The 21,389-nt window shown below is 43.2% G+C and overlaps 2 long non-coding RNA genes across 3 annotated transcripts; one reads left to right on the top strand and one right to left on the bottom strand.

Moving 5' to 3' along the window:
* Window positions 1–1,828: 1,828 nt before the first annotated feature.
* On the bottom strand, window positions 1,829–3,142 carry LOC135412475 (uncharacterized). The gene is made up of 2 exons (XR_010429669.1): window positions 2,935–3,142; window positions 1,829–2,173 (listed from the first exon to the last, which is right to left on the bottom strand). It is a non-coding gene; the product is annotated as an uncharacterized LOC135412475 (long non-coding RNA).
* A 60-nt stretch (window positions 3,143–3,202) lies between these two features.
* On the top strand, window positions 3,203–7,864 carry LOC135412474 (uncharacterized). 2 transcript variants are annotated; one of them, XR_010429667.1, is made up of 4 exons: window positions 3,203–3,308; window positions 3,995–4,114; window positions 5,986–6,060; window positions 7,738–7,864. It is a non-coding gene; the product is annotated as an uncharacterized LOC135412474 (long non-coding RNA). The 2 variants fall into 2 exon arrangements; XR_010429668.1 differs by lacking the exon at window positions 5,986–6,060.
* The last annotated feature ends 13,525 nt before the right edge of the window (window positions 7,865–21,389 follow it).

Raw genomic sequence — 21,389 nt, 5'->3', positions numbered from 1 at the left:
AAATTCCCACAGAGGTTCCTGTGAGCTACTCTACACTGACAGACTTAGACTGGGGATGTTTCAGTAAAAAATAAGCTTCTCCATAGAGCAAAGTGTTAGAAAGAAGTGACTGAAACCAAAATGTCAGAAGAAATGAAGGAGTTAAGAGGGGGCAGACCAGAACTAACACTGCTGTCTCCTCCAGCTTACCACACCAAAAATGTCACAGGTTTGATTGACACACAAAATTAGTGCCCTGCTGTACTTTACAGCAATTTTGAACCACTGTCACAAGCACAGTACAAAAATACTGCTGACAAGCAGGTTGGGAAAAGAGTAAGGGAAAACAAAACTGAAGAAAACTTTGCTTTATCAAAATTTTACTGTGATACAGGAAACCAGCCCATAGGGTTACGTGAAACTCTGTCTATGGCCTTGTCTAGCCAATTTGTTAAGGGTACAGTACTGAAACACCTGCTTAGATTGAATTCATTGAGGAAACTGAGAGTTTGCTTCATTTTTGTGCTGACTTGGAGTTAAAAGTATAAAGGCCAGAGGGGAAGTCTGGGTGTCCCACTGAATACTGTGAAGTGCGCACTGAGCATTTTAAAAGTGATGGAAGGATGTTATGCCTTTTGCCAATTTGAACAGATAATTGAAAACCGTATCAAGAGACAACTGGTGAAAGAGATAATCTGTATTTAGCCAGTTAAAAAATGCATCATACACAACTTCATGGAGAAAATAATTGTTTATTTATGACAAACTTTTGTGCAATTCTCCTTCCTTTCTTTCAAGTTCTATAAAGGGGAGGTGAAAAAGGATTCCTTCTTAAACTAAGGTTTCCATATATTTCAAGAGGTTTTAAAAGGCGATGTATGGAGACAACTACATGTACAAATATATGTCCATATAAATATTCCTCTGTGTGTCTGTACATATGGAAACATATTTGCTTTAATCTTTGAAGAGGGTGGAAAAGTGACTTGATGCCTACATATTTTTACCTATCTGCTGTTAATTCATGTGACAAACCCTGGACTATGGTAGCTGTTCTGGGAAGTGCCACTATGATAACTTATCATAACCTCTTGTCCTGGTTCCAGCCAGGAGAGGGTTAATGTTTGCAGTAGCCAGGAGGGGCATGGCCAGGACCCTCAAGTTATTCTATACCACCTCATGTCATGTGCAGGGGACGAGGAAAGGGGTCCTTTCCAGTCAGGTACAGGGAGTTGAGAGGCCGGGATGTTGTGTTCTGCATGGTGAGCACTTGCATGTAAATCGTTCACCTCTCTTGTACTCTATTACTAATACTGCTGCTGTTACTGTTTGTTTTCTTATCTCATGGCTGTTTTCAGTAAATTGTTCTTGTCTCAACCTGTGATCTTTGCCTTTTGTGCCTTCAATTCTCCTCTCCATCCTGCTGCAGGGGAAGAGGAAGTGGGGGGTGAGTGAGCAACTCATGGTTCAGGATGTTTCAATGGGAACACTAAATTGGGGAATACCATTCCTAAACCACGACACCTCTCATTTTCACTTCTGAATATTCAGGCATGCAAATCACTGGCTGTATGATCTCTAAGAGGTAAGTTATGATATTTGAGATTTTTTTCCTCATGACATGTTGGATGAGGAAATTCCTGACTGAGCTGGAACCAAAGCAAGAGAGCTCATTATTGATGATGGTTTTGTTCATGATGGCAAACAGCATGCAGGTCCATCTGCAGTTGTTTGTAATTCCAGTAGGAGTTTTTCATGCTATTCCTATATTATTCCTATATCTGGGCTCACAAAGCCATAGACTCCTTCCTGCTCACAACAAGTAGTACAACCAAGATCCTGGAGGAAATCTGATAGAAAAAGATTTTGGTTTATTATTGGAGCAGCAGTTGGGATGAAGAAAGACAAAAGAGGTAATTGGGAAATTGGATCCTCATCTGCAGGCTGGAGATACAAAAAATGTGCTCCATTTTCAGTCATTCTCATTGTCTTGTGACAGCTTCCAATCTGAAAATTTTATCCATATGATCACTGAGATAATGTATCCAACAGAGTTAAGAAGAACTGGAACTGCCTTTTGTCTCAAACACTTTGTATTCCAATAGAATTACATTTCCTTGGTGTATCTGTCCACCTGACACATATGTCCTCTCTTCCCAGATGTAAGCAGCACATCTGATGTATATGTGTTCCTCTGAGAAGAGAGTCCTGTGCTGTGTTCGAATTAAAATATTGCTGATGTGTTGTGTGCACAGCCAGCATGGACTGACGAGCCTGTCTGGGAGTTATGAGACTTCGTTTTATCTGCTATTGTGAATAAAAGGTTGTCCAGCTCTCTCTAGCAGCTTTTCTGCCCCTCTTTCTATCTGCTTGCTATATTTAGGTCACGCTATTTTCAGAACCACAGATGCCTGTTACCAAACCTGTACTGCAGTGGGGTCCTGGAGTGATCAGATGATTGCTAAAAAGAAATCAACCCTTAGATGTATGATGTCTTAGAAGTATACATTAGCTTAAACATTTCCCCTTAGGATCACTGTGGCAGCTAACCTTCTCCCTTCATTACTCAGCTACAGTCTGGATTGATTGGCAGGTGATCTGTATCCATCCCTGCGGATATTTGGCAAGCCATGGGAATGCAGTGTAGGTCTGTGAGGTTGCATATGAGGAGCAGATCAGCTGAGCATGTGCTGACATTTGCCAGGTTATCCCTCAGAAAGCCAGGGGCTGGGTCTGAGAGTCCTGTTGGATGATCCTGTGCCAGTGCTGAGGCACCTGGGGGCTTCAGGATTTGCTCCAGATGAGCAGGGCAGAGCCAGAGCACAGCTCTGCAGGGCAGGCTGCAGAAGAGAAATAGCCAGGGGGAAAAGAGAAAAGCTGTCTGCAGGAGGATCTCTGTCTGGGGTTTTGCAGGCTTTGAGCTGATCCAAGGGGGAATTTCAGCGTTTCCCTTACCTCATTTCCCAAGAAACCTCTAAAAAAGAGGGAAGATGAGAGAGACAGAAGAAATCAAAGGTTTTGACTGGCACCTCCTCCCTCTGTTTCGGACCTTGTAAAATAACTGAAGGCCTTGGCAAATCTGGACTCTTATATTTTCCATCAAGATAAGTGCATTTCCTTTATGTCACACTTTTGAATACGCTTACATGCACAATGAGCTGTGCTGTCTGCCAGGGAAGGAAATGGAATAAAGCAGAGCTGGCCAGGACGTCATAACAGTTGTTCCAAGACCTAGCAAAGCCTGGATGCATTTTCAGGTTATTTAATCTCCCCGCCGTTTTATATTAAAGGGATAATGGTCACAGACAGGAACCGCTGACACTTGTCAGGTAATGAGCAACTGGACAGTCTTGCAGGTCTGGCTGTAAACCAAGATATGACTCCCAGGAAAAGAGGCCCCCAACGCCTCCCCCACTCCTTCTGTGGAGCTCCAGTATGCTCCAGCCATGCTTTTGATAGAGCTGCTGCCAGCTGTCAACCAAAGGCGAGTTCAGGACATTGCGGGCTGCTCTTGAAAAATGCCCATCTCTGAGCAGGAGCATGGAAAAAACTTTGTGTCCCTGTTGCGTCAGCATGGGGAATCTACAGCTCCTTTGAATGGCTGGAGTCACATGACAGAAACACTTGACTAAGGCTGTGCGTTGGTTCAGGCTGATTAAGGAGCAATAGGTCTCACGCCCTGTGGTGAACCTGCGACCTGAAAAGGTTCTGGCTTAAATGGAAGGGTGTGAATGGGTAAAATGAAGACATCTCTCTTGTCTGTACTATTGACTAGCGGCCAATTACTTCACTCTATAAATATTCCCATCCGGATGGGCCCAATCTGAGCTCTCCCTGATGCAGCTGGACTGCACACCAGGTCACTTGCCCTTCAAGCAGGGACATCCCACAAACTTCCTTGCTGCCAGGAAGGACTGGTTGTGCCTTGGTATGGGAAGTTGGGCCTAGTGTGAGAACATGGTTGGCAGGCTTGTAAGCCTGGCAGCCCCCTGAGCTTTGCCATATTTACCTTTAGGCTGCTATTGTTGCCTGTTTGCTGGCACATCATGCTTTTACGGTGGATACCCAGTGGTACCTGACAGAAAGAAACAAGGCAGATTTACTGGGATCACTGAAAAAAATCCATCATTTGCAGGTAATTTCCCTGCTGGCATCCTGTGTACTGATTGAATCCTGCTCCATGGCTTCTCCTCACAATATGTAATTGTGTTTCCCACACCAAGACAGGCCCATTATTCATCAAAATGCAACATTAAACTAAGTAAATTACTCAGAACTTTTTCAAATAAGTGAAGTGAGATTTACCCTCTCCTTTTCCCCTTCATTTACTGCAGTGCTAAGCAAAGGCACCCAGTAGCCTAAAGGGATATTCCAGATATTAATTTTCTAGCTTTGTAGTTACATGTTTCCAATTTTGCAGTGACTCTGAGCTGCTCTTCTAGCAGAATGCAGAAAGGAGCTCAGGCTGGATACAAGCATATTGTGCACAGGAATGGAGTGCGGGATTGAAAGGCTACATTATTTTTCACGCCAGCAAAGAACCTGGCCCTGCCTGGAGATGTGCCTGATGCCTTGGACATTGCCCCTCCTTGGGCTGATTTAACACTCACACTGATTTAGAGGCTATGTTGGCATAGACAATCCTACCTCTGCTACTATACAGTGAAATCCCGCGGTCCGCAGTTTCAAAAGGACCTTTATATGCCTCTTATGGAGCCTTAACCAAGATTACTTCTGAGAGAGACAGTGAAATGGTCAGAGCAATGGAGCAATGTGAAGGGTTTCAAGAGTGCAAGAGTGCTCAAGAAGGTAGGATGATGAAGGAGTGAAAAGGGAAAAGAAAGAAAAGATTCTACCTTTGATGAAAATGCCGGGTTTAGGAAAAATGTGTACTCTTTCTCCCGAGGAGATCAAATTTTCTGAAGAAATAGGAGACTTTTTGAAGAAAGGTGGGAGAAGGTGTATGTAAAAAGCTAGGGTTGTCTTCTAAACTCTCTATTTGTTTTGGTCCAGGTTAACTCAAGCATACTGCTTCTCAAGTTTGGTGATGCTCTGCTTTTTCATAGGAGAAAATTCTGCTTGGCCGGGCAGCCCTAACTTCCTATGGAGCTGAAACAGAGACTCTCAAAACATCAGTTCCAGGGCTTATGCTTTTCTGACATACCTGTTTGCTGCCTAATAACTGGGGCAGGGACAGTAGCAACAACACAGCAGGGATTCTGTGCAGTTAACTTTTGCAGTTTCTTTATTCCAAAAATGAAGAGGTGGGCAGAGTGGAATCACAGAATAGTCAGGGTTAGAAGGGACCTCTGGAGATCATCCAGATTTTAACCCCCCCTGCCAAGGCAAACTTGCTCAGGATGCACTCTATCCCTTTGTCCAGCTTGTTGATAAAAAAGTTGAATAAGACTGGACCCAGTACTGATCCTTGGGGAATACTACTGGCCACAGGCAACCAACTGAATTCTACTCTGCTGATCATGACTCTCTGACCTCTGCCATTCAGCCAGTTCTTGACCCACCTCACTGTCCATTCATCTAACTTTTCCTGAGCTTCCCTATGAGGATATTTTGTGGGAGACAGTGTCAAAAGCCTTGCTGTTGTCAAAGTAAATGATATCCACTGCTCTGCCCTCATCAACCCATCCTGGCATCCATCATAGAAGGCTATCAGATTGGTCACACTTGACTTACCCTTGGTGAATCCATGCTGACTATTCCAAATGACATTCTTTTCTTTTACATGCTTGGTGGTGACCTCCAGAATTATCAGTTCCATAGCCTTTCCAGGGATGGAGGTGAGGCTGATTGGCCAGCAGTTTTCTGGGTCCTCCTTGCTCTTTTTGAAGATGGGAGTAACATTGTCTTTTCAGTGATCATTGAGCACTTCTCCTATTCTCCACGATTTTTCAAAGATGATGGGAAAAAGAAGAGAGCCTTGCAATAAAACTCTGCAACATTCTGCACTACAGCAAAGGGAGAATGAAGCTTGTCTTTGTCTTTCAGTCCCAAATTGCAGGACCCTGCAGGTCAGAGCCTGAGCTGGAAGGAGAACTTCAGAGATGAGAACTCTTGTCTGCTGTGAGTTTGGGGTTGTATTTCAGCCCTCCTGCCCTCAATTTCCCTTGGACACCTGTGGGTCAGCCCAGCCTCCTTGCCACGGGTCCAGCCTACCAGCTATTCTTGCAATGCCATTTTCCCTTTTCATTTGTAAATTCCTTCCCCCTGCAGGCAGATTCATGTGTGGTCAGTCTCCCCACTCTTTACTCCTTTCTACTACTTTACTAGATGTTAACACTCTGCTGAGAGACAACAGTCAGACTCATAGCACAGCTGGACCAGTTTTAGTACTAGGTCTGAGTAACTAACAGAATTAAGAAAGAAAAACAGCTGTGTGTATACAAGACCAGATGTGTCTTCAGGGGAAGACATAGTGTATCCTTTAATAAAAACCCCTAATTGTAGAGCGTGTTTGCAGCCTGAAACCTGCAATGTGACAATGTTCAGATGGGCCAGTGTACCTTCCTTCCAAAATTCCATGGGGCTAAACCATGCTTCCTTCATTAAACAAGCAGATTTCTAGGCTTTCAAGGGCTTGAAGTCTCACAGCCTTTGGCCAGCATTTGTTTCAGACACTGAAGAGCTCTTCTTTGTCTAGCAAAGACATGAATGCCTGGTTTTCCACTGATTCAGGGCTTCCTAGAGCTCCTCAGCTGTGTGATGTCTTTGTGATGCTTGTGTGATTTCTAATCAGCCCTGCAAGACAAGAAAATATGTTGTCTTTTTGGTCACGAAAATTCTTCATAACATCCTCTCTAGGCATGCAATCACTTCTCAGTATCTCAGTACAGCTCTGAGAAGTCTCAGGAGCAAAAACAGCATCCCTAATCTCATTCAGGTGGTTAAGTGAGTCTTGGATGTGTTTGATAAGAAAGGTCTGAGAGGTAAGATCGCACTGATCCCACCATCCAAAACAGTACAGGGTAAGATGAAGATAATTTTTGTTCATCTCTGCCTTAAACGGTAAAAGACAATATGGAGTAAGGCAAAAACCTTTGTTGCTGTTGTTGCTGTTAAAATGAGAGGAGCTGCCAACAACTGGCTAGGGAGATTTTCAAAATATGATCCGAAGTGGCTGTCTGTGCCTCTGTGGGCAGCATACTGTGTAAGAAAATTTCTTTTTCTCCTCCCTGAGGTGATTTCTTTGGGAAGAAAGCAGTCAGCAATTGTGGCATTAAAGAGATCGTCTTTAGATCTCTGAGTAGAGATGAAAGGGGAGCATTTATTGTCTACAAGCCACTGCTTCTGCTTTTCTGCAGAATCAGCCAAGTAGCTCTGCACCAGTTACACTTATTTCAATATCTGCAAGACTTTCTTCTTATGCAATAGGGTTGCAAAATTCCTATTTTCAAAGAAGAGATGAAGTTTCAGGAAGAGCAGCAGATGCCGTCAAACATATTAGCAGAGGACCTGGTGTCTTGTTTTCATGCTTTCCTTGTTTCAGAAGGAAAAAGATACTGCAAATTTGAAAAAGTCCCAAAGAGAAGATTTATAACATCAAGCCCTGTCCCCGTCCCATCCCCAAAATATGCAGTAGCTGCTTCTGCTCAGATGATGCTTAAGCTGTAAGATCACCCTCCTGGGGTTCAGGGGTGCTTTGCAAGGTGAAACACTGCAAAGCATCAGGAAAATGTGGTTGTATCTGTTCCATGCTCTTTAGTTTCACTGTAGAGCTGTTGATCTTTTGCTCTTATCCAGGTTCCCACAAAGCCAAGGATGAAACTTAGGAACTTTGATGATTCCTACTGGAAGAGAAAATTGGTGTGTCATGTCTAGTTCTCCCACTGCAAGAAGTTCACAGGACAAATTAAGCCATTAAACTAGAACAAAAGAGGATAATAAAATGCTTTGATATATAAAACAACTACTGTGTCAGAAAAGCATTTTTGTCCACAAAAGGGAGGCTGGTTTGGTATTTCAGGCCCTATCGGAGGTGACTTCTTAGTGAGCCATTGTAGGGATTTCTAATATGGGAAAACAGCAAGAAATGGACATTGTTACGCTCTTGGGAAGAGTAACATGGGAAAAGTAAGGAGGAGCAGTTCTCTAGGGTAGAAAGAGGAACTTGAACAAAGGACGAAAGGAACTAACATTGCTAATAGGTAAAAATATTATAATATTGTAGCTAGCAGCAAGGTCTCGGGGCCTAAATGAACAATTGCAGCCTATTGTGTAAAAGGGACAAAAAGCCTGCTGAAATAATTAATAGATGTCTTTGCTTTCACCATCATGCGAAGTCTGTGTCCTTAATCGCCACAAAACATCCTACGTAGACCAATTAAAATCTGGACTGGCAATGCAGGGGAGCCAAGGTAGTGCTGTCTCACCCCAGGTGGGAGCTAAAAATGCTGACTGAGTTCAGAGAGAGCAGGGGAACAGCTATCGACCCCCTTAACTGCAAGGAGAGAGGGAATTTGTGCAACTGTATGCAGTATAAACAGACACAACTCTACCTGATGTGCTAAAAGGTGGTGTCTCTGGCTATTTCTACTCATGGGACAAATTTTCTGCTCTGCACCCTTATGAGAAATACAAAGTTCAGGGCTGCTTTTTTTTTGTGCGTGGGGTTTTTTTCCCCTCTTTTCTTTTGTGTTTCTTTTTTCTTGGTTTCCTGCCACCCCAATAGTTAACATCTACATTGTACTCTAAGCTTTGAAAAACTCAAATGGTAAGTTGGTATTCAGTTCCACACAGAAAGCAGCTCAAATTTAACTTTAAGAACGTGTCAAGAGCTGCAATGAGGTACACACAGCAAGCAATTACCCTGTGAAGCATCACTCCAGAATGTGGTACCAGGTGTCCTGGTGCAGGATACAAAGAGAGATAGCATAGTACCTGGTAGTATCCAGTCTTAAGACTCAAGGTGAAAAAGGAGCAAGAACTCCAGGCTGCTATTGCAGGCAGTAGTTGGGGGAAGCAGTTGGCAAGGCACAGAAAATTCTTCCAGTTCATACCTTTCAGCTGTCATCAGAACGAACCCCTAGATCAATATTATTGGTCCCCAGAGAGATTCAGGAGATAAATTAACATAACCTCATAAATGACAAGCTTTCACAGTCATATCAGGCCCTGAAAATTTATTTATTACAGCACTCTTCAGGAGCAGTCCCAGTATTTCAGGTGCTCCCATGTACCATGTAACAAAAAACAGGGTTACCCAGCTGGGACTTAAATCTTTGTTCGAAATCAAAATAATCTTCATCTCTTTATATTAATAAAAAGGACAAAACATGCATGAATATAACTCTTTCTGTCAGAGCTTTACTCATGACACCACTCTCAAGGGACTCCTTCAGCAATGGAGAACCCTGGTTGCAGAGCTGAAGGTGAGGATGGACTGCAGTTGATTGCCACTAAATACCCTGGCAGCAAGAATGGGTGTAGTTATTTCCAGGCTTTTGTGCAATATGATTTATATCACATTTGCTGCTGCAGCAGAGTATGTTGTATTTCTTGTCAAATACATGGCGATCAGTGGAGAGTTTAAACAAACTGCAGAGATACAGAGTGGGCTTAGAAAAGTATTTTCCTCATTTGGATCAGAAAAGGAGCTCTTTGTCTTCTTAAGAAGTTTATTTATAGAAAGGTCTAGAGAAGAAAGGGAGGAGAACAGAAGCACCTCAAGTTTGGAAAGAAAAAGATTCTAGATGCAACCTATTTTTCTATGCTAGGAAATGCTGTTTATTGCTTATCTGTTGCTCTCACCTTTTAGTATGCCTAATACACACTTCACTAACTCTGAACAAAGCTTCTCTTGAAAAAGAAGTGATTCCTATGTGCATAGAGCTTTTCAGACATGAAGGTCTCAGGTGGTTTCATTGTCTTTTAAAATATCTCAAGGTCATGGGGATATGATGAATAAGAAGGACTGAACTGCATTTTATTGTTCGTGGGAGTTCACAGTATGAACAGTAATTTTCTCCATTGGGGCTGGACTATTGTGTTGTGTAATAGTGAATTAAAGATAGCCCACAGAATGTAAGCAAGATACCTCTCACCTATATTGTCAGGATTTTATAATTATAATCAGCCTGCTGAATTCCTCCAATGAGCTTGCTTTTCTATTTTTCCTTCTTTCTGATTGTTTTAGGGAGGGTTTGATTTTCTTAGTCTGGAGTTTTCATGAAAGACAGAGAAAACCCCCAAAATGGTCTGCCAGCTCTAGCCTGGTCAAGGCATGGAGGATGGTGTGGATGCAGCCTGTGCCAGTAGGCAGACCTGTACTTTGAGACTGCAGAAGCTGAGCCTTCAGCCAACAACAAAATGCCACCTACTCTCATTTCAAGAACCTTTGAATTGTAGAAGAGAGAGCGAGAGCTGGAGACTGTCAGGTACCTTTGTTGGACAAAACCAGCCATGATCACTTTTTCCATTTCTTTCTCCTAAAATCTGATTTAACCTGTGCAGTACAAAGATACTTTAAAAGAATCTTTCAAAGTGCCAAGAAGGAACATGGAACCCAGCTGGAAATAAAATGCAACACTGGTACAAAGGAAGGAACCCAGATAATAAATGGGTCCAAAGGAATCAGCCTCACATGACTGCATAGCATTTCTTTGGTGGAAAAATGGTGACTGGTTTATTGTTAAAACAGTCCATATTTCTCGTGGGAAGTAACCATGCAGACTAGTAACACTAACGTAAATAGAAATTCTCTCCAGAAATTGTTTCTGAGAATGCCAACAGCCTCTAAATAGTAGCTTGCTCCCTCCAAATAGACACCACTGAACTTGCAAATTGAGGTAATTCCAGCAGTGGGCCTGTAACTTTCCTCTGCAGTCATGCTGTTGATTTAACAGGTAAGAAACAAATAAGTCACAGGGAAGGCAGAGTTACTAAACACCTTCTTTGCATCAGTCTTCTCTGAAAAGATCAGCCCTCAGGTATCTCTTATCCAGGAAACAAGGGTAAAGAACTCTTGGAAGGAAAACTTTCCCTTGGTCAAAGAGGATTGGGTTAGAGAACACCTAGGTAAACTTGACATCAACAAGTGCCTCAGCCCTGATGGGATGCATCCATGAATGCTGAGAGCTCGTGCACAGCATAGCAAGGCTGCTCATGGTCACCTTTGAAATGTCGTGGAGATCAGGAGAGGTGCCTGAGGGCTGGAAGAAAGCCACTGTCATCCCAGTCTTCAAAATGGGCAAGAAGGAGGACCCAGGGTACTACTGGCCGGTCAGCCTCACCTCAACCTCTGGGAAAGTGATGGAGCACTTCGTTATGGAGGGAATGTCTACCTACATAGAGGAGAACAAGAAGGTGATCAAGAGTAGTCATCATGGATGCACTAAAGGTCGTGCTTGACCAATCTGATTGCCTTCTACAATGAAACATCTATCTGGATGGATGAGGGGAGAGCAGTGGGTGTTGTCTACCTTGGCTTTAGCAAGTGTACCTGTCTCTCAAAACATCTTCATCCAGACTCAGGAAGTCCGGACTGGATGAGTGGACAGTGGGGTGCATTGAGAACTGGCAGAATGACAGATCTCAGAGGGTTGTAATCAGTGGTACAGGGCCTGATTGGAGGCCTACACCCAGTATTGTTTAACTTGTTCATTTATGACTTGGATGAAGGGCCAGATGCCTCCTCAGCAAGTTCACGGATGACAAAAAGCTGGAAGAAGTGGCCAATACCCTAGAGGGCTGTGCAGCCCTTCAGAAGGGCCTCGAAAGGAGATGGGCAGAAGATGGAGAAATGGGCAGAGAAGAACTACCTGAAGTTCAACAGGGGCAAATGGATGGTCCTGTACCTTGGAAGAATAACCCCATGTACCTGTACATGCTTGAGAGTCCTTGTGGACAACAAGCTTGAGTTGTCATGAGCCAGCTGTGTGCCATTGTGGCAAATTAGGCCAAGGGGATCCTGTGGTACATTAAGAAGAGCATTGTCAACAGGTCAAGGGAGTTGATCCTATCCCTCTACTTAGCCCCAGCGAAGCCACATTTGGAGTGCTGTGTCCAGTTCTGGGCTCTTCAGGACAAGAGAGACATGGACCTTCTGAAGCAGGTCCAGCAGAGGGCAACAAACACAAATGTGACCCTTACAAGGACAATTCAGACTGGAGAAAACTGAGAGGACACCCCATCAATGTCTATCAGTATCTGAAGGGAGGGTGCCAGCAGGGTGCCAGGTGGGTAGAGCCAGGCTCTGCTTGGTGGTTTGAAGAAATAGGATAAAAGGCAATGGACAGAAACTGATGCACAGGAAATTCCACTTGAACATGAGGTAGAACTTCTTCACCATGCAGTGACCGTGCACTGGAATAGATTCTCCAGGCAGGTTGTAGAGTCTCCCTCACCAGAGATATTCAAGAACCATCTGGTCACAACCCTGTGCCATGTGCTCTAGGATGACCCTGCTTGAGCAGGGAGGTTGGACGAGATGACCCTTTCAACTTTATCCATTCTGGGATTCTGAGATTCAGATTTAACACAGAAAGGCAAGTAGGGTTGGATTTTACTTTCACAAAGATGAGATGTCATGACCAGGCATTACTTACACCAGAGAATATGTGGGAGGATAGAAGAAAGAAAAAGAAAAGATAGGGTTTGGACAGAGATTCCAGCTTGCTGCTACTAGAAGATGTGGGGGATATTACCAGAAGTCCATGTGTGTTTTGAAAACTTTTTTCTTCTTTTAATCTTTGCATAACCTTTACTTCTACTGTAGGTAAATGCCATTTAAGCTTTCTGAGTGGAGTTCATTTCCCTCTTTACAAGAAGTATTTTTTTCCTTTTCTGCTTGTGCGTAATTCCCCAAATTTGTATCTCACTAATTCAAGCCAAAGCACCATTACAACACAACTTACGCTTTCGTTCATATCCTTAAAAATTAATTGATTTTATAGAAGTTCTTTCAGATACTGACTCCCCTATGGGTGCTGTCATTAAGACATAGTGGTTTTAAAATGAGACATGGTTATTCACCAGCTGTCTTAAACATACAAAGAATTACAGCATTTATTAACAATGGTGCTAATTACTGCTTTCCTTGTATTTCCCAAAAAAGTCCCGATTTCCATGTCTACCTTTTCTTCTACGGTACCCCAGAATTGAACAGTGGCTTATTTTGCTTTGTGATCCTGCAGAGTGACCCCACGAAACTCTCAAAAGCCAGAGTAGAATCCCACTGACACCTCCCTAGGCACTTAGAACTGGCTGTTTCCAGGTGGCTCCCGATTGAGGGATAGCAAGGGTGAGCACAAGGGACCATTACTCAGCTCTTCTGAGATCAGGATCTGGGCTGAAGTTTCAGCACAGAAAATTTCCCAAGTGTTTCATGAAAGCTGACAATTAATACAGCTAAACTGTTCTCTGCAGGGGATGTGGTGTGGCTCGGGACAAACTGTCCTATACATAAATTATATCTAGACATTCCTTTTCGTGTGACTCTTTAGACTTTTGGTTTGAATATGCCTTCTTCCACTTTATACCACCAACTCTGTGATGAAGCATTGCATCTGAATTATTTCATTTCACACCCGGCTTCCTCTTTATATTAACGTTATTTTATGCATTTAAATTTCAGGGGAAGCTAAACAGAAGGCAGCATAGCAAAGCAAATTTCACAGTCTCGTTTATCAGTGTCACTTAAGGTGATGCTGTCTTTGCTGAGTCAGAAAGCTTGTCCATGGATTTATGACTGCCTGCTGTTTGGAGGAAGCTTTCCTCAGGCATGTGGTCTAAGGCCTAAAGCGACTTTCCAATCACCTGCTCTGACTATCCACATGCTTCAAGCTGTAGCATGTTCCTGCAGTGTTAAGGATAGTGTTGATAGATGTCTGCAGCAAGGCCAACAACATGGCATTTGAGGCACTCAGTTGTGTTGTGCCTGATAACAAGCTTTCGTACATAGTGTCTAGGCAGCTTTTATTTGCTTCTGCTCCAAGTTGGGCAATGCAAAACTGTTTCCTTTCAAGGTCATCTCTAGGATGCTGCTGAATTTCTAGGCCTGATACTAAGATTTGTTCAAAGAAAATATATATTTGACTTCAGCCATTTTCCGGCTGCCAATTGGCTTTGCCAGAAAAGAAAGAACCAAAAAATAGTGTTGTCGAATGATACGTCTGCTCGTAGTTATGCTGGGAACAAGAGACTGACTTTTCTGGGAAGGCAGCAGCCCTGGTTAGTAAAATCAGGAACACTTCTGAGATTTAAATCTCTTCCCACCAAAGGTCACTTCTACACAGTTATTCACTTTGAGATATCAATTAGACAAAAGAGAGGTGGATTTGAGCCAGACACTAAAAAGTAACCCCTGCTTATGTGGTTTATTGGCTGCAGTAGAAAGCCTGTTGATTTACAGGATCATACTTAAAAGGACATGCAGGTCTTAATGAGATGCTTTAAAGCAAAGAGTTATATATGAGAGTTTCATGAGTTGAAGGTGAGGGTGCAGCCTCCAGGCGACTAAGCATAGGTGAATAGTTGAAATAAGCTCTGGAATCAGTGGCTTAGTAAGGCACTTGCTCATGCTAGGCTGGTCTGGCTCTACAGGCTTCCTTGGGACTGGGACCAATTAGTGCCAGATGGAGTGTTTTGCTAAAAACTAGCCCATATGGACAGCCAAGTAAGTCTTAGCACCTGCTCCACCACCACTCCTTTTCTAGTTTTGCTGCAGTTTTGACAATCCATTTAGTGTCACCAGGCAGCTATTCCATTTGAGGGGAATGGAAGGATGTTGTCAGCATGAAAATTTTATAGAGAAAGGTGGCTGTTGTTTTTCACCTGGGCTGGCAAACTGTTAAAACCTGAACTTGGACTTGGCATCTGAATGTGGAACTAAATGGAAGTCTGCAAAGAAAACTACATATATAATTTCCAACCAGACCGTGTCAGTCCAGCAACACTATTCATGTTTGCTTCTGTTCTATTGCTTTACAGTGAAGAAAATGGGGTGTTGTACACTTCCAGTGCATGATACAGTCATTACTCCCAATAATTTACCATTTAAGCAGGTGATTTTTCAAATAATCCAAATTCCCGGAATGTTAATTTTCTCAGAAAAGGGCTAGACCACTTAGGATTATTTGGAGCCATGCAGGCCCTATGTATATGCTTTGTTAGTGATCATTTGCAATCCCTCAGAAGTCCGTGAATCCTTGGGTTTGGACTGAAAACCACTGCCCCAGATAGAGAAGATGAAGCAAGTTGCTTATATAACCCAGCTGGGGGGAGGTGAAGTTGCTGGAATGAAATTGTCTATTAAGAAAACTGAACCTTATGCAATTTGTCAAATGGTCACATCCTGTTATGGTGATTTCTAAATAAGCTTGCTTCACAGGCCAGAATTTTGTGCTGAAGTCTCAGATGTGCTTGTTTTTGCTCATTTACATGAGATTAAATTATTTCTTAACTCTCTTCTGTCATATCATGGATAGGCACTGTAAACAGTACTAACGAGGCTGTATCTGTTATCTTGTAGTACATACAATTAATCTCCACCAAGTACAATGGAAATAGGCTTAATCTAATTTTTAGCCTTCTGAATGTTTGAAACAGTGTACATGATTTAATAAAACATGCAATGTGGATAGGCTGCGACACCCATGCTAGTTTTCATGCTATATTCAGACTTGGAAATGGACTGTAGGTGTACCTTTTTTGTAGGGCCACTGAATGGCTACAGGAAGTGGACAAGAGAGTCTGAGACTGAATTCTGAGTGCTGCATTGCACCTACGAGCTGGAAAAGCAATCGCATTGAGTATTGAAATGGCAGGGACTGCTTGGAGCAGTGCTCTTACCTGTATTGTTTTCAACCACGAGGATGTAATTGTTGGATAAGGTTTGGCCCCATAGCACTGAGGAATACAACTAATGGAGGTATCTCCTTGTGCAGCTGCAGTGTGAGCTGCAGGTTGGTCCTGAGGTGGGGGACATGGCTGGAGAACCCAGCAAGGGGCCCTGAACTCTGCCTAAGGGAACCTGAGACACTGGCGGGGCAGAGGGGGTGTCTGGTCACCCACAGACTCTGTAGAACCCAAATTAACAGTGAGAAGACCCCAGACTAAGTATCACCATTGCAACTGTGTTGCAAAATGTGAGATATGTAAAATTTTCTTAAGAACGGTTGTTCTTTGATGTTTGATCTTTGTATACTTTCAAGACTAATCAACAAGAAGGGAGACTTAATTCATTAAACAGAGAGCAGCTAACAAGCAAGCTCTAAGTAATGTCCAGGTGTTAGAAAAACAAATTACTTGTTGGTAGAATTGCCTTGTTAAAGTTTAGGGCTGGACATGCTTCAATGATTTCAGACCTAAGGGAAAGTTAACAAGCTTGAGAAGAAGGATGTCCTACTGACAGTGGACACAAGGAATGCAGAATTTTTGGGCCACAAGGACATTTGGCAGAATTCCCAAGATAAGGAAGAAACTAATAAAGCCAACTCAGCAACTGTGCTGAATCAGCTCCAACTGGGTAAAAGGTGACTCTGGGAGAGGGAGATCATGACCACCGACTCAGAGACCACTGACTCAAGAAACCAAACTCAAAAGAACTCAAAAGAAGAGAAAGACTGAGCATGTGGGCGACTTAGCATGAGAATTGAGAATAGAAGATAGAATACAAATTAATAAGAGAACTGGGTAACTTGTAGCCAATGAACAATAATTCCTTTGTTTGCTAAAATATATAAGTAGTAAAAAATTTTGATTGCTGGTGTGCTTGATTTGTGGAATACCAGCAAGCACCCAGGCTTGTGCAACTCTGAAATAAATAATCAGTCTCTCCCGAATGTGTAATTGTGGGCTTGACACACACTGAGTAAGGAATCCAATTTTTGTGGTCAACAACGTAAACACAGACTGTGAGGGTACAAAAATCTGAGGGTTCCTTTGTTGGGGGTCCCTCCCTGGAGGCACCAGCTCCAGCTGTTATGGTGTCACTGCACCACAATTAAATTAGATGAACTAGACATGTGGGACTCTGCTATGGGAAACCTGAAGCCACACGATGAGCAAAATTCGTCTGTGTGATGTGTAGTGGGAGCCAATTGGGGCACCCACAGATCTGCCCACTGTGAAGGGGCTTTGCTCCCGACAAAGAAAGTCTGGGGTGGTGAGAGTGTGACTCCCAGAGTGGTCCTAAATAGTCACACAGGAAAGTTTGCTTAGCAGTATCCACAGAAAACTTCACCTGCACAAATGTGATCTCCTCCCTGTAGTATCAGATAAGCTTTCCTAAGGACCTCACTCCTGGACTTACGTGATTCTTGGCCTAAGTTTGATGGGAGGCTGGACTTGTTGCATTGAATCCTCTCCTGTAACTTGCATCTTCTGTCTGTCCAGCCTCTGGTGAAAAGGAAGGAGTTGCTCCAAACTTGCTCCTCAAGCCATGAGACCTCCCCATCCACGGCTTGGAAGCAGAAAAGCCTGTGATTAATGGCAAATAGCAGATGTAGTGGATGCTGGGTGTCTTACTGCTTTCACTTCTCAAGAAACTTATCTCAAGCCTTTCTAACAAATTTGGTTTAATCTGCAGGAGGCCTACACATATCTGAGGAACTGCAGTGCATCACTTCATAGGGCCAGTAAGAAGGATTTAGTTTCTCTTACTTGATTTCATAATGGTTGGTTGACCAAACTCTGGTTTGCTAAAGAAACTTTTTTTCTTCTTCGTCTGGATACTAAATTTATACCTACAGTGCTTTAGAAATATCCTGTATAGAGGAAAACCAGTGAAAATACCTTGGCAACACACTTATAATAAAGAAATAGGTCACTGTTATATATTTTCCCAGTCTTCCTGTGGAATGCATGTCATATTTCCTGAAAACTAAATATAGCAATTTGCATTGAATGCTAATGCATAGACTTCTCTACGTAAAAGTGTAATAGATAGATCTTCAGAAAGTCTGAAGGGGCTCAGTAAGAATTTTAAGGGTAAGTTGTTGATTACATCTAAAATATCGCAGGCCATTTAAGGAAAGTGGTCAGAGGTAGTCAATGTGTCCTGTATTTCTGTGAATGTTGTAAAGGGTAAGGAGTCAGAAAGGTTTAAATTGGAAGTTCCCTGCTTGGGATAGTGTGGAATATACCACTCAAGATAGAACTAATGACTTAACTATCCCTGTCTTTTCCAAAAATGCTCTTATCAGGAACTTGCTTTGATGCTTCCTGCTTCACGGGCTTGCAGGAATGACCGAGGTGTTATTAACTCTTGAGACAGGAAAACACTTTTTTTTCCTACGATGCTCTTGTTCATCTTTGCTCTCTAAATGAGCATTATTCAGCTAAATGCACCAGCAGTGGTACTCACCCTGAGGTGTTTAACAACCAGACCATGAGCTAATGCTGCACAGGAGCAATTTTACCCTAAGTTACCTTAGCCTGTTGTGTGTGGAGGAGATGTTTGGGATGATGGGGTAAGGTTGGGGAGGTACTTGGCTCAGGATACATTAAGAAGAGAGGTGATTTGAGTTGTCTGTCCTCTGACAGGGAGTGGGAGTCTGTGACAAGCTCCTAGGAGGAGGGAACTTCTCCTGTTCCTACATGAGCTGTAGTGAGCTGTTATTTTGACAGATGGGTGAAGCTCTAGTCAAGCTTAGGCTGAGCCCAGCAGCTGTTTCCCTGTCCAGGCTGCACTGAGGTGATTCAGCTCAGTCTCGCAGAGCGAGTGAAAGAAAGAGATAAATTGTCCTATGGGACTGAGGACTTGATCAGCCCTGCTGGGCTTGTCTGTTCTTCTGAGGCAGGTGTTCAGCTCTTGGTCACCTATCTGTGCTACAGCCAGTGTCCTGGTCACATGGTAGTTCTGCAGACATCTTTTGCAAGAATCAGTGTTCTAGTTAACCACAGGAGGAACTGCACAGACTGTTCAGACTGGGCTCTATAAACCTGTAGTAGCCTAATTCAGAGGCAACCTGCAAGGAAGGGATGTGAGGGGACCCTGTTGCTCAGATAACTTCTGTCACTTTTTGGAAGATGCCAAGCACATCTTTGGAAAAAAGTTCAGGGAAAAAGGCATGAGCTCTTGGTAGGTTTTAGTTACTTGCATCAGGAATATCTCTGTTTCAGACACAGAAGAAGGATGCTCAGTGAAGGTAATTCTAACACAGCTTTAAATATAGTGGCACAAAGCCTGATATTGAAATATTGTAGGCTTTACCTTATTTTGCACCCTCTGATATGTGGTATAACTTGAAGGAAATCTAAAGTTAGGCAGCTGCTAAAGCTACATGTAGGTGACTAGAAACAAGCTGAAAGACCTTTCATGAGCCTAATCATACTATAGAGACAGTACTGTCATCATCATACTCCCATGTGTATGCTCAGTTTGTTACCTTGTGCTAGTGAGGAAACTCAGATCTGTAATGCTTCCAATTACCAAGTAACTAAACTTGTTTTATATCATCCAGCCAGGCCTGACTAAAATGGCTCCTCTCTGCCTGCCCCCAGATGGCCATAAATAAAGTAAATTCAGACATAGTCCTTGCTTTGAGACATGACCTTGCAAAGATGTAGGACATTATTTTTTTTTCCCTCTGAATTCCACTGATTGAATTCTTCAGTCTAGAGCACTTTCTTCAGGTTGGGGGAGAGGCAGGGTGGGTAAACAACTGGTCCTGTTTTATTGGCAGCAATGAGAAAGCTTGGGAGGGAAAGTCCTGTCCTTTGGCAGAGCTTGGGTCTCACAGGTTGCTGCAGGACTTTCTGCCAGCAGGAATAGGGCCAGCCTTTCCCCCTGACCTCTAGGAAGCAGGGTGATGTAGTACTGTGGGAAGGACAGGCCAGTGGCTGCAAATTACTCAGTTGATCCACCAGCGCCTGTGGCTGACCAGCTGCCCCTACAGGCAGAAAAGCCAAAAACTGACACATCCCACAGCTCTTGTTTTGTTGTTGTTGCTTTATTTTTGTTGTTTTGGGTTTGTGTTGTTTGTGGTTTTTTCCTCACATCACTGAAATTCATCCAGTGCCCAGATGTTTGCTGGCAGAGGTGACCACTCAGTAAACAGGAATGGCCAAAGTGCAACACAGGCTATTGGATCATGGCAAAGGCTTGGCTCCTTGCTGACCAGGATCCCAGTGATCCAGAGAAACTCTCAGTGAGCAGACTTGTCTCTCAGTCCCTCGTACAATGTCTGTTTAAAATATCACTTTCCATTGGAATGGAGCAGGGTATCAGATGCTCCTGAATCTTCAGAAGATGCCCTAGTACGTGCCACATGATACCAGTGAGGAGCTAGGGCAGTGCAGGATAATGTTGGAGGGTGAGATGAGTGCTAACGGGATACCCTCCGCTCAGGTGCAGCAAAATAAATCCTTGCTGCCCGGCCTGGAGCAAACCTTCTCAGCCCAGATGTGCAGAGAAGCACTACCCTGCTCCTCCTGCCGTCCCTCTGATCAATGCCCCATCCTCTGCAAGGCTCTCAAGAGCCAGCACTAGAACAGAGAGGGCAGACCTGCAGGCAAGACAGAGAAGTGGTGCATGGGGAGCTCTCTAGCAGCTCAGTTGAACTAATGAGCTAGTCCTTTTAGCTCCCTCTTCAGAAAGCTCGTATTGGCAAAATTAGCTCTTGAGGAAAAGGGAGACGGCAATTTTAAGAGTCCTAAGAGACTTTTAAAAGCATAAGTTGTGTTTGAGCATCAAAAGCTGCAAATGTTTTGAGGTTAATTGAAGGATGTTTCAGCCTGATTTAATTTGTTCATTGCCCTGATGAAAAATTATGTATCTCTGTGATAAATGTGGGTGCCTTTATGCACTTGATTCTAATTATTGATAAGTAGGTGTGAGCAGTAATAGTACCCAACCTTTACTTGAGGAGGGGGGGAATGAGATGACAAGTGTGTTTAATCACCAGGACTTTATTCACTATGTGTGGGGGGTGAGAACATCGTGTTATTTTAGGGCTAGGAAAGCAGGCTTCTTATAGGAATTATTCTGTGAGAGGCCCGGGACTGAAACTTCCTCCTGTCTATAGGCCAACTCATCAGTTCTGTGAAAGACAATCAGAGATCTGTCATGAAGTCAGATCATTTTGGTGATTTTTGAGTGTGCAGCAGAGATATTTTTATGACTTTTATCTGAATGTGGTGGTTTGACCTGGGTTGGATGCCAGGTGCCCACCAAAGCCACCCTATCACTTCCCTCCTTGGCTGAACAGGAGAGAGAAAATACAACAAAAATCTCATGAGTTGAGATATGGGTGGGGAGTGATCATTCAGCAGCTACTGTCACAGGCAAAACAGTCTCAACTTGGATAAATCAATTGAATTTAAAACCAATTAAAAGGTTGTAGAAAACAGATATAAATATTTTTTTGCTGGTAGCAGAGCAGGGAGCAATATGGGCTATGCCAATGTTCAGTTAGAGGCTTTGAAATCATGTGGAATTTGGGAGCAGCCAAGTT

Source organism: Pseudopipra pipra, chromosome 3, assembly GCF_036250125.1.
Source record: "Pseudopipra pipra isolate bDixPip1 chromosome 3, bDixPip1.hap1, whole genome shotgun sequence".
In the NCBI taxonomy this organism is placed as follows: domain Eukaryota; kingdom Metazoa; phylum Chordata; class Aves; order Passeriformes; family Pipridae; genus Pseudopipra; species Pseudopipra pipra.
Note: the sequence above shows the minus strand (reverse complement) of the source record. Positions and strands in the feature narration are given on the sequence as shown.